A 16,837-nucleotide genomic window follows, 5' to 3' on the forward strand; every position below is an offset into this window, starting at 1 on the left:
TGGAAAGAGATCTAAATTAGTCTTTGTAATTGCTGTTTCACGTTCAGATAAAGTCTAATGAAGAAGCGGTTTCTACGAAATCAACAGTTAGATATCTCGGATCCAGATACAAACCAAAATTAAACATATTTTAGCGAATAGCTGAGGTTTAGAGATCGTGGTGGTGTAAAATTTCTTGGTCCCCATTATCTTTCCAGCTTAGCTAACACAATTAAAGAAAAAAGAGACAGTTGAGTAAGGCTACCCCCCCACTAAAATTTCCCATACATCATCATTATTAAATTAAAACAGAAATCTGAGAGACATTGGCTGGCAAAGCCATTAAAACAGAATATTGTGCAGTAACTACTCACACCTATGAAAACAAAGTACAGATTTTGTTACACTTTCAAGACGTCACAGGAAGCAAATGGCAAATGGTAGGAAGAAAGAGATTATAGTGTGACAGCAATGTCCTAAAACATAATAATACAGTTTTATCTTTATAATTAATTCCTGACACATACTGAAATTTTTTTTTCTTACAATAATTTGCCAATTCAAATTCTTGTCTGCGGTATTTGTACAGGACATTACATATAATATTGTTTTAATTATCTGAATGAATCATTATTGTAATCATATATGGAATAATAGTATGACGATTGTGGACTAACCATTAGCATGATAAACACAGGGAGATATAGAGAGTGGTAATAAAGGTCACAGCTGTGTCAGTTGATCAGTGTAAAATACAACAAAATAAGGATTTAATGATAATATTGCACTGCACATGCTTTGTAGCATTTCATGTATGATGTGTTTCAAGGCTCAGAGATCCTCCAACTTTTCAAATCCAATGGCATGTGGCTTTTTATTGGGTAACTTGAGTGAAGGATCGGAGGTTTCACCTGGGTGCATTGGGTCAACTCGGTAAAAAAACCTGATCGTTTTTCAGCATTCACCATATCTGTGTTCTTAAAAATCATAGGATGTCTGGTCAGTGAAGCAGCTGTTATTCTCTGAACACAGAGGAACACTTAACTTTTTGAAAACTAAGAAGGTAATTGAGTTTGGGTAAAGGTAAAAGTGATCTGGCAATAATTTTGGTGTGTGCGCGTATTTGTTTTGTGTTTTGCCTTTTGTGTGTCTTCTTCTGCACAAGTTTGTGTGAATATTCCGTTGCTTTCTGCAAAGCACTTTGACACAAAATAACAAAAGCAGAAAGTCAATAAATCCCTATTTCTGCAGACATCTGGTCTAATATCAACCTAAATCTTAAATACAGGCTTCTGAATGTGCTCTTGCATTTTTATTCATCCTCTTCTATATTCATAGGGCCATTCCTTTCACTGTGTGTGCTTGAAAAGTCAGCGACATCCATTGTTCTGCAGACCTAGCACTTTGCACAATATCATTACAGCATGTCGATGTGGGTTTGATTTTACACAATTAAATATCCAAGTTTCATAAGGCACCAGGGGATTTAGGACATCGCTGTCCAAGAGCTGTTATGCAACTCATCGGTTGTGTGGAAAAACTGCGATATTCACTTCTATTTTTTGCTTCATTTTCACTTTTGCACCACATTATAAAGCTGACATCATCCCCCAACAAGCTGAGGGAGGGATGTGACCTTTATGTCTGCAGAAATAATTTAAAACCTCCCGTTGAATAAAAAAAAAACAATCAGCATTGGAAATCAGCATTGGTTTTCTCTTTCTCTTGCACTGCAAAAGCTATCTGTCTTGACAAGTAATTTTGGGTAGTGTTGAGTCCTAAAATCTTATTTTGCTAAAAAGCACAATCTGCCAATGGGTGAGGTAAGTTTGAAAAAGCAAAAGGGTGTATTTTCAATCACTGTGACAACCCTGTTTCCAAAAGAACTTAGGACACTTGTAAATGAAAATAGTTTTAAACCTGCTTTGAAAATAGTCTGAGTCATCCTGAGGAATCTTACCACTTAAGTTCTGTCTCAACCTTTCACCCTTTTCAAAAGACAAACAACATTGTAAGAGAGATGTTATTCTTACAGGGTTTCTCTTGCTGTTACTGAACAAAAACTGGTAGCTATCACGGTTTATCTGAATGGCCTGATATAATTTTTCTTTGTGTTCTACTTTCAGATACAACAAAAGTGAGTAGACTTCATGCTCCACTACCCAATTCTGTTGAAAGATTTCAGCTTATGAATGGCCATATTCAACTAGCAATATCTTTGTCACATATGTCAGTCTTTTTTATATGTGGAAAAATTACATTTAAACTCGTTGAATAATTTAATGTCTGCCAGAATCACTGTAAAATAATACAGTGTTGAAAAAATGTGGTTAAAGAGTGTATAAGTTGTTCATGAGCAGGGTTTGGTCAAAAACTTGCTGTGTGTAATAATATGTTTTACATAATAGTTAGATGAACAAATAAAAATCATAAAAATAATGTTATATAACAGAGCCACGCGTGATGACTGTGTTTGACCAACCAGTTTGATCACTGATGTTGACAGCGAACCGCTGTGTCTCAGGCTAGTGTTCTATAAGTAAATAGAAGGTAAGATCTGCAAAAGCTTTCACCGGTAACCTCTGATGGTTTTACAATGCAGGTACATGACCACGTGACAGCCTAATAACTTTTCATCCTACTATAGGATGGAAAAACAGAGTGATCTACCATCACTCTGTGCGGGCGCATCCTCACAGACCAGTGAGCCTTTTCCAAAATCCTGTCAGAACTGGTGTTATACTTACACATAATGCGTGTTGTCGTATGAAGCATGTGTTTTAAAAATTGAAAAGTGATGCCGTTGGAAGGTAAGTACAAAATACACTGCAGAAACGCTGACTGACTTAATAAAACTTGTAACTACTGGTGTTTAGAAGTAGTTTATCTGGTAAAATTGGAACTACATATCTGCATGTTTTATTATATTTTTTTGTAAGATGCAATAATTCTTTATTTGTTTACTGTGAAAAAATCTTACTCATTTTATTGCTATTAGCTCTATTCATCCATGGAAGTGCAGGTAACTTTGTCCAGACCCCTGAGTACACAAGCACACGAGGGGAATCAGTTTATTATGTTTATGTTTATGCATTTAGCAGACGCTTTTAACCAAAGCGACTTACAAATGAAGATATAACAAGCTATATAAAAAGCTAACAATAAACTACATAGAAGGAACTCTCTAGTCTGACAGAGTAGAGATAGAGTGCAGGCATAGAGGGAAGTGCAGAAAGATAAAGTGCAGAGATAGAGGGGGTAGGGAAGTACCCAAACCTTTGACCAAACCACCCGACTTATGCCACAAAAAGTGGCATAATGCTGGCTTTTAGCTTGTCCATATTGCTCTTTTTTGCGGATGATCTATTATATCACAGACCAAAACAACTGCTTTACAGCTCTGTACATTTTTTTCCTCACTGTACTCTTTTTTATTTCTACAAATTAGATGCACAATAGTTCTTGTGGTCATTCTCTGTTATTACCCGCTTCTTCTTCTGCATTTTCTGCTCTATCTGGGTAAATAACTCAGACAGAAACTGTGAAACATGCAGGCCAGTTCCAGGGCACAAACTGTGAATGTAAACATGCATTAGTGATGCAACTCATTGCGTTACAATGCAATGCCGGTTTTAGTTTGATTAACACAAAATTTTTATTTTTTCGAATGTCATCTAGACCTGCTCAGTGACTCAGTCTGATCACTAACATCACAACTTGACTGAATCTCACATGAATCATTTCTACTCTCGTTAATCATCTCTAGTCTCTGGTCTAGCTTTAATAGCTCAAAGAGCAAACATTGCAAAAATTCACAGTATCATGACATGACTGGTAACCTGTCCAGGGTGTACCCCGCCTCTTGCCTGATGACCTCTGGGATAGGCTCCAGCACCCCCCAACTGACGGATTAAGCGGGTATAGAAAATGGATGAATGGGCAATAAAACATTAACTTTTTTAAAAACACCTTATTTAGTCCCTTAGTTAGCCACTCAGCACTACGAACCTTTTGCATTACAGATTTGTTCAGGACTTGATGTTAATAATTAGCCTCAATCCTCAAACCAGCCTTAAATCTTCATGTAGAGGTAAACTCTCAGACTTCTGTGTACAGTACATACATACCGTGATTGTTTAACCATATTGCATTCAAAGAAAGCCATCAGTTTGCTGGAGCTGTAAGCATTTGATTACATAACTAGAATTTATGAACAAGGAACAGGGACATTTCTTAGACTATGTTGTAAAACTATTAAAACAGCAGGAAAGAAACATGTTCTGATTATCTACAGGGTAGTACAGATATTAAGTCTGTTCATTGCTTACTGTAAGCATGTTAACATAACATGTAATTTGGTTAGCTTTTTTTTACATTTTAAAAGTATATGCACTTAAACTCTTTTAAAAAATGAAATAGTGTATGAGTTATTATTAGAAGTAAGGAATGATGCCCAACAGGATGTGTGTTATCAGGAATTAAAAAACAACACAGTCCATTAAATCCTAGTTATGGACACACTTGGCAAAAAAAAGTCGACACTTGGCAAAAAAAAAAAAAAAGTAGTTGAGGGCATTTATTTACTTGCGTGTGTTTTTTTAATCAAAATCTCAAAGTTTTCTGAAGGGTTCAACTTGAATTTCCTGGTAAAACCTGGGGGGATTGACTAATAGCGGGAACAGTCACTGATATTTTATAATTACAGAGGTAACAGTAAAAATAATCTGGGAGGGTGATTAGAAACAGGTCTAGCTAGTTATCCAGCTGTATCACGGTCCTGAAATATTAATCAAGAATTGCACTGTATATAACAGATTGTGTACAGCTGCAGATTAATGTTACGAGGTGATTTCTGTAGCAAACTAACCAGGAGCTAAGTGCTCAAACAAATTATAAGTAAGGTCAGAAGAGCAATTTACCTTTCCCTGCTTCTGAGCTCACCATCATGTGGTGTTCAGAAACGAAGGCGCGGAAGAAGGGCAACACTCAGTTTTGTAAATGAGACATTCATTCTTTTAAAATTTCTTGCTAAAGTCTATGTGTCTGCAGCCAGCTGATATTAATGATTCAGACTGGGCCAGTGCATTGATGCAGAATGCCACATTTTCCCTTTGAACAAGTTCAAGCCCTTGCACTGAAATAATGGACACTCTACAGCCAAAAAGTATCCACCTCCGAGCATGGTGTAGAACCCGATAAGTGATTCAATAAATACATACATAAATAACAAAGGGCACGAATTTCAGAAAGTGTAGGATAAAACTTGGGAAAAGCTGGGGTGGGACAGTGTGGGAGCAGTATAAGTTTGATTCAGAACCCTACATCTGCTTGTTGGTCTCTGTACAGACAGTTAATGCGTCATGCTGTTGCAGTCCAAAACACATCTGTCACTGATGTGAGAAACTTTCTTGATTCCAAGATTCGTGAAGATGCAGACATCAACAACTCTGCATCAGTTCTGTGAAATAATACATTAGAGTTTGCAGCTTACCCAAAATAAAGTAAATGGAAGTCAAACAGCAATTTTCCAGCCTCAGCGGAACGACAGAGTTGCTTTGTCGAGTTACATTCAACTCCTGTAAAACGTAAAAGAGAGCAGAAGAGGTGTAATGTAATGTTCCTTCGACAGTATTTAAAATGTACTCTGAAGGGTTGTGTGACTGAGGATGTCAGGGCTCAACAGTGAGAGGAGGAAAATCACAGTAGACTCTCTTGAAAGCACAAACTAGAGAAGATGCACACAGTTTACAAAATCTGCCTCACAAAAATGAAGTACTTTGGCAACACAACTTATATGAGGAAAGCAGATTGACAGTTTTCAGACTGAGAAGACTGAGTTTGCAACCTCAAGGAAGACAGCCAGCCTGACTATCCAAGAAAAAAGTTAATGAATTTTGCCAACTTTGACCTCCAACTGTGAAGAGGGAAGGAGATCAACAGAAATGTTTGGTTATTTTCATAGCTAAGGATCTTTGAACTTATTCTGTGGTGGAGAACCACAGGTTTTATCAGCTGTTGTAAACCTTGGAGCTGCAGTAAAGACTCTAATGAAAACTCAAACCCTAATCAAAAACTTCACTTTAAACAAACAGCTTTCTCTGAATCGGTCAAACTAAGACCACAAGTGAAAGGCTCTGTGACTCTGAGTAACTACTACATGTGATTAATAAAGCATGCTCAATAGTGAGGTGGACCACTCGGACACTAATACTCGACAAGATGCAGCTTTTCATATTAAAAACAGTTGTCTGATTTTGGAAAGGACTAAACATAAAGAGGATTTCAGGTTGATCAAACTGCTTGTAATTTTTAAAAATGTATCTATATGTAGTGCTATAGGAACTTGACGATGCAAGACAACTGAGATCCATCATATTATTAACAGGTGGATTGTGAGGTCAGATTAAAATCTGCAGTCAGTCAGCTATTCGCAGTTTCATCCCATCCAGTCTGATTCACACAGCTGCTGGTTTCTGCAGCTGCAGCAGCTGCTGCAGATGAAGACATTTAGTCATGTTAAATTAAAGATGATTAAAGGATTAAATAGTGGCAGCATTGTATCAAAATGTTCATCCCTGTACCCGTCTCTGCCCAAAAGATTTCCACCTATGTTTAAAAATGACCTCCATAAAAAGATGGTAACGCAAACTCCTTTGAATAAAAGAAAAAAAAGGAAAATATTTGGACCTGCTGCATGAATCCAAACATTTTCTCATGAGACTTCTTTAACACAGGAAAAATTCTGTTTAAATTTCGCATTTAATTTTTGTTTTAATATTTTCTAAAACACATTTTCCGCCTACTGTACATTAGCTTTCTCTTTGTTGTGGTTATGTAAGTATAATAAACTTTACGGCTGTTTGGGGTTTGTTTTGACACTGAGGCACAGATATAATGGTGTGTATCCAGCAGGGAAGTTTATGGGCCAAGCCTGGATGATGTCTGACAGTGTTTTGGTCCAGCAAAGAGTGCCTGTTTGTCTGGGCAGAGCTGTTTTCGAATACCAGAGGAGGGGAGATGTTGAAAAAGACTCCATGTGTTTCTGATTATGTTGCAGGATAGTTACCTACCTGATCGGCAGAAAAACAGGTTGCATGCCTGACTCGCCAACAAATAAATCCCTAAACATGAGTCTGTATCTACAAAAACACCTTCAACATTATAACCACCTTCTTTATCTGATGCCCATTTGAGTTGTTTGCAAAAGAAAACATTTCATGTTCGTATAACAAGGATGGGAAGTCTTTGTGAAAATGTTTGCAAAGTCTTTATAAGGAAGATCAAACCATCCCATGATTTTAAACGTCAAAGATCACAACATTGACTTTAAAAGTACCCACCGCATCTGCAGCCCAAACAGAAGAGGTGTTTGGTTTCCATGACACTAACATCAATGTGATGCGCAGCCTAAATCAAATATATACAACAATATAATTACAATTACGCTCAAATGCCAGATTTGAGTCTGGGAAAGGTAAGTTTTCAGGGACAACCTGCTTCATAATTCTACAAATTTACACTTGGGATTTTTCCAGCATGAACAGTCTTCTAATATTGACCATGGATCTCCTCCAATAGTCTAATTAGGGCTAAAATGCTTCAGTTGCTTTGGGAGTGGAAAATCTTTTTCTTCATTCTTAACTCTGCCCAGGATGTAAATTGGTGTCTTTCCAGCCACAAACCTCAAGCTCTAATTTCCAAGTTACTAAGCTTTGTTATGCTCAACAGAATCAGTAAAAAATATTTTCAGACCAGCCATATAGTCTATTTGAGAAACTGGGTCAGAGGCATGGAAGTACACTTCCCATAAAAAAAACCTCACGTGTGGAGACATGAAGCAGATTCTTTTCTGAAAACCAGAACTATTTTACTGTTCAAATATTCATTGGTGTCTCAATTTAGTAACTCTAAATACTTTTGATTGAAACCACCACTTTATAATACTTTTTATTAAATCATCCACCTGTGGCAGCGTATCACAGTGAGTCCAGTTAAGTTTATTTTGAGAAATGCCGATGAGCCTATCAGACCTGTTATAAACAGATACGCCCAAAATATACTGGCTCTGGAAGAAAAGATTTAGCTCATTGGTTTCTGCCTACCAAGATGCAAAAGCCAGTCTTCATTTAACTGGGGCTTTAGATCCCCTGGTTCCTCTTAAAGTAGAGCATTTTAATGTGTCAATACCACAGCCTTGGGCTTTAACTGTTGCTCCCACCTCCTCCCTCATTTGGATCTCCCTGTTACTTCATCCAGACATATCAACAGAACACATATGGAGAAAACCAAAACCAGCTTTATCACTGTTTTCCTCTCCTCTGGAAATACATTCTGGCACTTTTGCAACCTGACAAAATTGGACCACACTGTATAGAGACTGGAGCAATATATTCAATGCAAGGTTTTGTAGAGTGATACCTGCAGTGAAGCAAAGGGCCACTGTGCTGGAAAACTGATCTCTCATTTAAGTTTTTTTTTTTCTTTTTGTTGCAAAGGGGCCCTGTAAATCATGTCCTTTATACCTCCGGCCGGGGGTTCACCGCCTCACCACAGGGTGGGAGGAGAGCATGATGGGAAAAACATGATGGGATCTCACTTTAGTGGGTCAGAGAAAGACTGAGAGGAAGAAAAGATGCAAAAGAGAACAAGAAGGAGGTAAAGGGAGATATCCACAGTGGATGAGAAAGTGACAGTAGGGCATAAAGTACTGAAATATAATCAGAGAGAGAAAGTGATATGAAGACGGAGGAGTATCAAAATGTAAATGTGTAATAAATAGAGCAATAAAGATTTGACACCATATATCAAATTTTTTTACGTAACAGCAAGGTAACTCCATATGATCCAAAAAGCAGCAAAAATAACAACAATACATAACAAAGCAGTCAGAACTTCCTGGCAGAAAGATGGGGAAGAAAAGTAAGTGTGGTGTTCAAAGTTTGGATATTATATTCAGAAAAAGTTTTACTCAAAATCAAGACGATGATTTTTGTTTTCTTAGTTTTTTACATGCTCTGAACACCAGGAAATAATGAATTTACAGGTGGAAGTTTAGTGTACAAATGACAGAATCAGTTAAAACACTTTAAACTCCTCTTACACTGCCTGTTCTCTCTTTTCCATTTTCTCAGTGTCGGAAAATTATTTTTGTTTTAGCTTTTTGTGACAGTAAAACGTGATTTTGAAAACTTTTTGAGGGTCGTTCTGACTGTAACAACAACCTGAGCGCTGGAAAATGGTGCTCTACATCTTTATCTATTTTCTTATATTTCGTTACTCAAAGAGAGAATCAATTAATCAAGACAATATTCAGTCAGCCAAAAAGCATTTTTACTCTGCATCTTCATTTGAAACAATCAGTAACCTGACTCTTCTCCACTCTCATAAAACATTTACTTCCAAAGATCAAATCATTTAAGTGGTCAAACAAAAGGTACTTATCATGAAATAACTTTTTTCTGTGCTTGAGATCATATATTTGTGTTTGAAGTCACATACCAACCCTAAAATATCTCACATAAAAAGAAGTTCAGATTTTCAGTGCAAACTTACGTCACTCCTTTCGTTCACTCCGCTTTCTCTGCTAAACCTCGACCTCTGAGGTCGCCCACTTGCATCCGACTTGCCAGACCGATGAAGCCAGCTGTGCTTAGAAATGTTCTGCTGTCAACTGTACTGAGAGGCATGCCTCTTACATCTACTACCAGCCTCAGAGGATATAAGAGCCCAGTGGATAAACTATATTTGAGGTAATGAAGAAACTCAACAGAGTGATGTGGGAGGTGGGGATTCTGCTCTATTGATGCTCAACCCTTCACCAATCATTATCTGTCAATATCTGTTTAAAAATTTCATAGGTGTTCACTATTATCCCCTATTCCTAATCAGAAGAGCGAATCTGATTTTATACAGAATGAGAACTGCACTACTTTCTACTCATCATTTTACGTTTTATCTCCAAAATCAAGTTAGATTGCACACTCGTGAGTAAAGCTCAAAAGCAAGAAACTGTGTACAACACAACAAGCACAGGGTAGATGTGACGCCATCAGTTTAATCTGTCTAAAACGAGTGACTAAGCTCTTTTTTTCCCTACACCAAAGTCTAGGGTGCAGCATCAACTAAAGTTTGTAACTTTCCCATCTTTTAATTTTAAGACTTAACATAAACTTCTATTAAGAACAGTTAAATCATTAAATAATATTACATGTAAAATCAAACTATCTTGTGAATAGTGTTTCAATAAAACCTTAAAAGCCCTTAAAAAACTTGCACCCCAAGGCGCAAATGTCAGAGAATCGGCCAACAATTAGCATTCCTGCTGAAGTTGTTAATTTGCCAAAAGTGAAAGCTTGTTAAAGTCTGTCTCAAAATGTCTTGCTCCTCTACAGTGAAACCTCGCTGCCAAATTTCTCTTGGGGTAATCCGCTTTGTAGTGCGTTTAAATAAATTCAAGGTGCCAACTTCTCAGCAGATTAAGATAAGGGTGCAATGATTCAAAAACCAAGACTGAAACTATGACACAAATGTCCACAGCCTTAGTACCTTCTTCTCATTTCACTACAGCTTCCCACCATTCTCATTATGTTACGAATACGGGTACTGGTTGGACACAAAATGAAGTCAGGCGAAGTGTAGCAGCCATCAAGAAATAATGCAGGGATTGCTTTTTAATATAGTTATCTGCAATGTAAGCTAGCAAGGCTTTGATTTAATTTCCCTGAGTATCTGTTTATCCATTTCTTTAAGAGCACATTATGTGTAAACATAATGGACTGTATCTTCCAAGTGCCTTGAGATTACATTTGTTGTGATTTGGCACTATAGAAATAAAACTGAATTGGACTGGACTGAATTCAATATACCAGACACACTGAAAGTTGCACTGTTTAATCATTCAGGTGAGTTTCAAATACTTCGAAGTGAGGAGATTTATTTTTGCTCTTTACACAGAGATTTCATTCGCAGTACAAAAGTATCGCCCCACCCGAAAGAGCAATGACGTCGCTTAAAGTTTGAGGTCTGAAAAAAATTGTGGATTTGGAGAATCATCACACTCCTAGAGTATGAGACAGAAGGAACGGCAGACTCAGCAACTTTGTTTTTCTAATAGTGAATTTATATGTGCTGTGTTTTAATACTCTGCTGTCACGTTATACCCTGGAAAAGAGCCGATCCACGATTCTCAGATATAAACTGCTTTGGCTACGACATCTAATATTTGCTTGTCTGACTGTGGTGGGTTTTGATGATTGATGGCACAAATATCCTACAAAGTCAGTTATAATACCACCAGTCTGTTGCTCTGGGGTCAAACAATAAGCCTCTCATAACGATTTATCACAGAGTTCAGGCATGTCAGAAAGTTAATGGGATTAATTTATTGTTAAAAACAATTTAATAAGAAGCCAAAACAAAGACCCGATTAGTTTAATTCAAACCAGATTAATAAACTGATGGACATATGCATTTGGCTCTGACTTTATGTGTAGTTGTTTCAGGTTCAGGTCAGGTTGTTGAATGATTTCGGGACTCATCAGCTGTTACTTTGAAGGTACTGTGTGATGGAAAGGGTTCTAAAGTATTACAGAGAACTACAAATGCTCGATAAAATATTTATTTAACATTAAACAAAGTGAGTAAAAAAACACAGACACCTTTTATTAACTTTAAACACTCTTAAAGCTTCCGCCAGATCACCTCCAACCATCCGTCTCTGGTTTCTACCCTAACATGCAGCAGCCATTTGAAGGAACACACACAGTGTATTAAAAAAATGCAAATGAATGCACAAGCACACAAATTGCTCCCACACAGCAGAGGAAATTGCTCCTGGAAATCAGGGGTGATTACTGCTGTAACAAGGCCCCCTGGGATTTCTCTGAATAGGGCTAGTAGCAAGAACAGCGTAAAAAGACTGCATGGTAAGACCAGGTGTTGGAAAGAGAGAAGACATGTCGTGCGTTTGTGCGTTTAAAAAAACCCCAAAAAACTGAACTCTCTGGACTGATTCACACTAAACGAATGACGTGCCTTTTATTTTACTTACTGTGAGCGACGTTTCACGTGAAGCCCTGCACGTTTTGTTTGTGTGGGCATCCGTTTGTGTCCACGTGAGCATTTCTGTTTATCAGCATTTCCAAATTCACTGTGATCAGCCATGAAATTATCTTAAAACTATTTGATGCTAGAGTCAAAACAATGATCTCACATCTTATCACCATAACAACACCAATAATTGACTTAACAACAGCATGCTTTGCTATTTTGTTTACAGGCTGTCGAGTGCATTGAGCTGACATATGGTGACCCCTAAGTGGCCTCCAGCGCCTTGATATTCACCCAGTAACTGAAATAAATGTGTTCAGTCCTGTTTCCTGCTTTCTGCTGGAAAGTTCAATGAAGGTTCTTGGCAGCAAAGTCAAGTCCAGGTTGTAAACCTGTTTTGGATAATATTTCTAGGCAATGAAAGTTTGCTGCCTGATTAAAATATTGAACCCGTTTCAGACTTTTCACTGATATGAGGGATTGGAGAGGCTATTGGGTGCAGACAGGGGCATGTACTTCACTTGCCAATGTAATATTTTCACTGTATTTAATGGAAATACACCAGATCCTAATCATATTCATTTGACATACGCCCACACTGGAGCAACCAGTGTTATTCTATCCTTCCAGAATTGGACACTTGGATCGGTTAATATTATCCCTTGTCCTTCCAGCGACTGACAGAGGAAGAATCACTGACAGGGATTATTCAGAACTTCATGATTATTCAGTATATTTGTTTCTATTTAGTAAATGCAAGGTTCAAACTATGATCTAAATGTGTAAAAAAAGTTCCAACCATCATCTAGATTGAAAATATGGGATGCAAATAAATAAAAAAATTAAAATGACTTTGGCAAAGTTTTGTTATAAACAACACGTTTAGCATCGAGCAGCTGCTGGATTGCTTATATGCCACAACCTAAATTCCCAAAAAAGTAAAATAAATAAAAACAGAATGCAACTTTACAAATTTCAAAACACAAACATAGAAAACCTATCAAATGTTGAAAAAGAGACATTTATTATTTCATGAAAGATATTAGTTCATCTTGAATTTGATGGCAGCGACATGTCTCCAAAGACTTGGGACAGGCTCAACAAAAGCCTTTAAAAGTATGAGGTATAAAACTGAAGCAGCTGGAGGGACATGTTGAAAGTAAGAGGTAAGAGGTTCATTTGCCATAGATCTGTTACATGACTGAGTATAAAAAGAGCACCTTAAAGAGGTAGAGTCGCTCAGAAATAATGAGGTTCAGTAATCTGTAAATAAAGTGCTCGGCAAATTCTGAGGCAATTTCAGAATATTGCTCCTCAACATAAAATTACAAAGACTAGCTTCTGAACCTAATATTAGTAATTGAATCTGAGAATCTGGAAACATTTCTGAACAGAAGGGATATGGCTAAAAATCAGTGCTGGATTTCTGTGATCTTCTGGCCCTCAGGTGGCCCACTCATTCACATTCATTCCTCTCCCAAAGGTCCAACAGCTGGTCTCCTCAGTTTACAGATGTAAAACATCCCAGATGTTTACCGACTGTTGTTAAAAGAAGAGGGGATGCTACGCAGTGCGGAATGTGGACCTGTCAGTTAATAAGATTTCCAAATGATTTAATTCCGTTTTCATTTACATATCGTGTCAGCTTTTTTGGAACTAGGGATGTATTTCCTGTGTAATGCAATGAAAGCTGATGAAGATGGACAGTGGAAATCATCATGTGTTTTTACTGGAAAGGAAAATACAATCTTAATTCATGCTGGGTACACAAAATGAACCACCTCATCGCAACGCAATGAAAACAAATGCTGTTGTTTATCTTGACAGAAACTTACTAAACTTCACACTCATATCCAAACACACACATAGCCCTTTAGCTGAGGATGTCTGTCTTTTCTGACCTTTACTCTCAATTACTTTTCTTCTCTTTAGGGATTTAAAACTCCCTCTCATATAATAAAAGACTGGTCCTTGTCCTTCATATCAAGTAAGACAGAAATGCTTCTAAATCACCGGTTTGTTCATCAGTTTGTTTTCTTGTCATATGCTGGGAGCAAAGAAAGAACCAGAAACATAATGACATATACTGAAGCAGTGCTACGTGTTCTCTCATCTGAAAAGGCTCTATATACTGTATACTTTAAATTTTTGAGGACTAATCCTATAAAAAGACATGCCTCTGACTACTGGTTTGCAGATATTATACCCCTTGCCAATTGCTTAGTGTAGAAAACATAAATCTTAACAAGCTATGTACACTTTGTTATAATAAAAAGGGCTTTGAGATAACAAAGAAAGTGAATAGTGAGATGGTTTTAATCAACAGAAGAGTTATAAAATTCAAGAAAATCTATTTATCCACCTAGAGACTGCTTCTCATATCTAATCCTTTATTAATCCCCGAAGGAGAAATGCATTCTCTGAGAAGGGAAGGGATGAGAGATTTTCAACAAAGAAACAGGTGAGGAGTTGGTTTTGAATTCGGTGTTCAGACAGTTCAGTAGTGTGGAAAAAAACATTCTGCTGAGTCTGGCAGCCTGCAGATTTTTAGGGGAGTGGCACAACATGTTAAAGTGTGTTGTATGTGTATATGATCATACTAAAAAGTACACCCTCTAACAATTCTAAGGTTTTAAATATCAGGACATAAATAAAATCATCTGGTCCTCACCAGGTCTTAAATAAGGTAAATACAACCTCGGATACAGAAGAACACATGACATAGCACCATGTGTCATTATTCATTTAAAAACTGAGCCAAAATACAAAAGCAATTTGTAAGAAACGAAGCACATCCTTACTGCAGCCAGGTGCTGCTGATCAGATGCATTAACTGACAATCATTTCCACCTCTTTATAAGCAGAAGTTTTGTCAGTTGTGAGTTAACACAATGCCAAGGAGGAAAGACATCAACAATTATCTTAGAGAAGTAATTCTGATGCTGCCCATCAATCTGGGAAGGGTTATGGGGGTATTTCCTAACACTTTGGAGTCATCATTCTGCCGCGTTAGAAATTATCTAACTGGAAAAACAATCAAACAGCTGCTCATCTTCCCAGGAGTTGATGTTCCACCAAGGGCAGTCCAAGGTCAGAAAAGCTTGAGACAGCTACAGTTACATCCTAGTAGATACATTTCAGACACTATAGGCCTCAGAAAGCCTCCTTTCTAAAAAGAACGTGGTAACACAGCTTAGGTCTTCAAAGTTACTTCTGAATAAACCACAAGACTTCTGGAACAATGTCCTTTGGACAGACCAGACCAAAGTGGAGATGTTTGGTCATAATGCACAGCAGCATGTTTGGAGAAAACCAAACACAGCATATCAGCACAAACACCTCACATCATCTGTCAAGCACAGTGGTGAAAGCGTGATGATTTGGGCTTGTTTTGCAAGCCACAGGACCTGGGCAGCTTTCAGTCGATCATGGAGTCCTAGGTATACCAAAGTCTTCTAGAGTCGAGTGTGAGGAAATCTGTCTGACAGCTCAAGCCAAACTGAAATGGTTGTACGACAGAATACCTGAAAAAGAAAATGATTAAGGTGTTACAGGGGCCCAGTTAAAGTCTGGACCTCAAGCTGATTGAAATGCTGTGCAGGACCATAACAGAGCCATGCATAAGCGAATGCCAGCAAACCTCGAACTGGAGCAGCACTGTGAAGAAGAGTGGGCCAAAATTCCTCCACAACGATGGGAGAGACTGACAACATCATCCAGAAACTATTTCAGCTAAAGCTGGTTCTAAAAAGTTTTTAATCAGGTTTTACTGATTTAAAACGTAGGTTAATGTTTCAGCTCAATAAATGATGAAAGTGTAAAATGTCAAGTTGTATTCAAGGTTGTATTTCAGTAACTTTAAGATCTGGTTAAGATCAGATTTTTTTATCTTTTATCATGTTGTGATACATAAAACATTAGAATAGAAAGAAGGTATATATTTTCCAAAACTGTATCTGGGAATCCATTTAATGAATTAAGTCTGCACTGTTGTGTGTCCCACAAACCAGGACTTCAGCCACACGGATTTATTAGCCTCGATAAATGTGAACACAGCGCCACTGTTCAATGTGCATGAGTTATGGGAAGGGTGATGAGTTTACTTTTCCTTTTCAAATGTCGCTGACTCAAAACAGACAAAACTCTACAGTTCAAACAATTCATTTTGGAAATTTAGGGAAGTTGATACGCGGTCCGAGTGTGTGTAGGTGTTTTAGTTTGTTTTTGTAGGAAACGTGACCATGTGGAAATCATTATATGTAGGTGGATTCAGCATGCTGCCATATTTGTGTTTGCACGTGACTGTGTGGGTCTGTAACCCCCAGGTTCAGGAAGTTATGCACAACAATCCTCGCCTCCCCCTGCAGATACACACTTATATCGTGATGTCCCTACAATAAACAAATCTCCTCATAAACAATGTTTTAGAACAGAAGAAATGGTTGTTCATGTCACTTATTTTACAGTTATAATTTTATCATTTTACAGGTAGAAAATGAGTGGTGAGTGGTAAAAATGACACCTTAAAACTCAATAAACTGATGATGTGGTGATAATTAAATGTAATATGGCACCGCTGGGGCAGATAGAGGGAAGCAAATGAGGTGAAGAGGTGTTTTTCACGAAATGGAACATTATGATACCACAAAGGTTTGCAACTAGCAGGAAATATGTGTCCACAGGTAACAATTCAAAGTTTAAAAGGGGTTACGGTAAATGTCCTTAATTAGCACAAAATCCTCACTCTGTTCATAGAAACTGAAGCCAGCACCTTTTTAATATCTTCCATCAGCAGTTAAAATGGCAAAGT

At 37.6% G+C, this 16,837-nt stretch overlaps 1 protein-coding gene across 1 annotated transcript in view; it reads right to left on the bottom strand.

Annotated features, from left to right (window-relative positions):
- Positions 1-16,837, bottom strand: part of fgfrl1a (fibroblast growth factor receptor like 1a) — a 136,259-nt gene that overhangs the window by 15,726 nt on the left and 103,696 nt on the right. The window lies entirely within an intron of this gene.

The sequence above is a fragment of the Leuresthes tenuis genome, unplaced genomic scaffold (genome assembly GCF_036924035.1).
Source record: "Leuresthes tenuis unplaced genomic scaffold, fLeuTen1.0.hap1 SCAF_11, whole genome shotgun sequence".
Taxonomy (NCBI): Eukaryota; Metazoa; Chordata; class Actinopteri; order Atheriniformes; family Atherinopsidae; genus Leuresthes; species Leuresthes tenuis.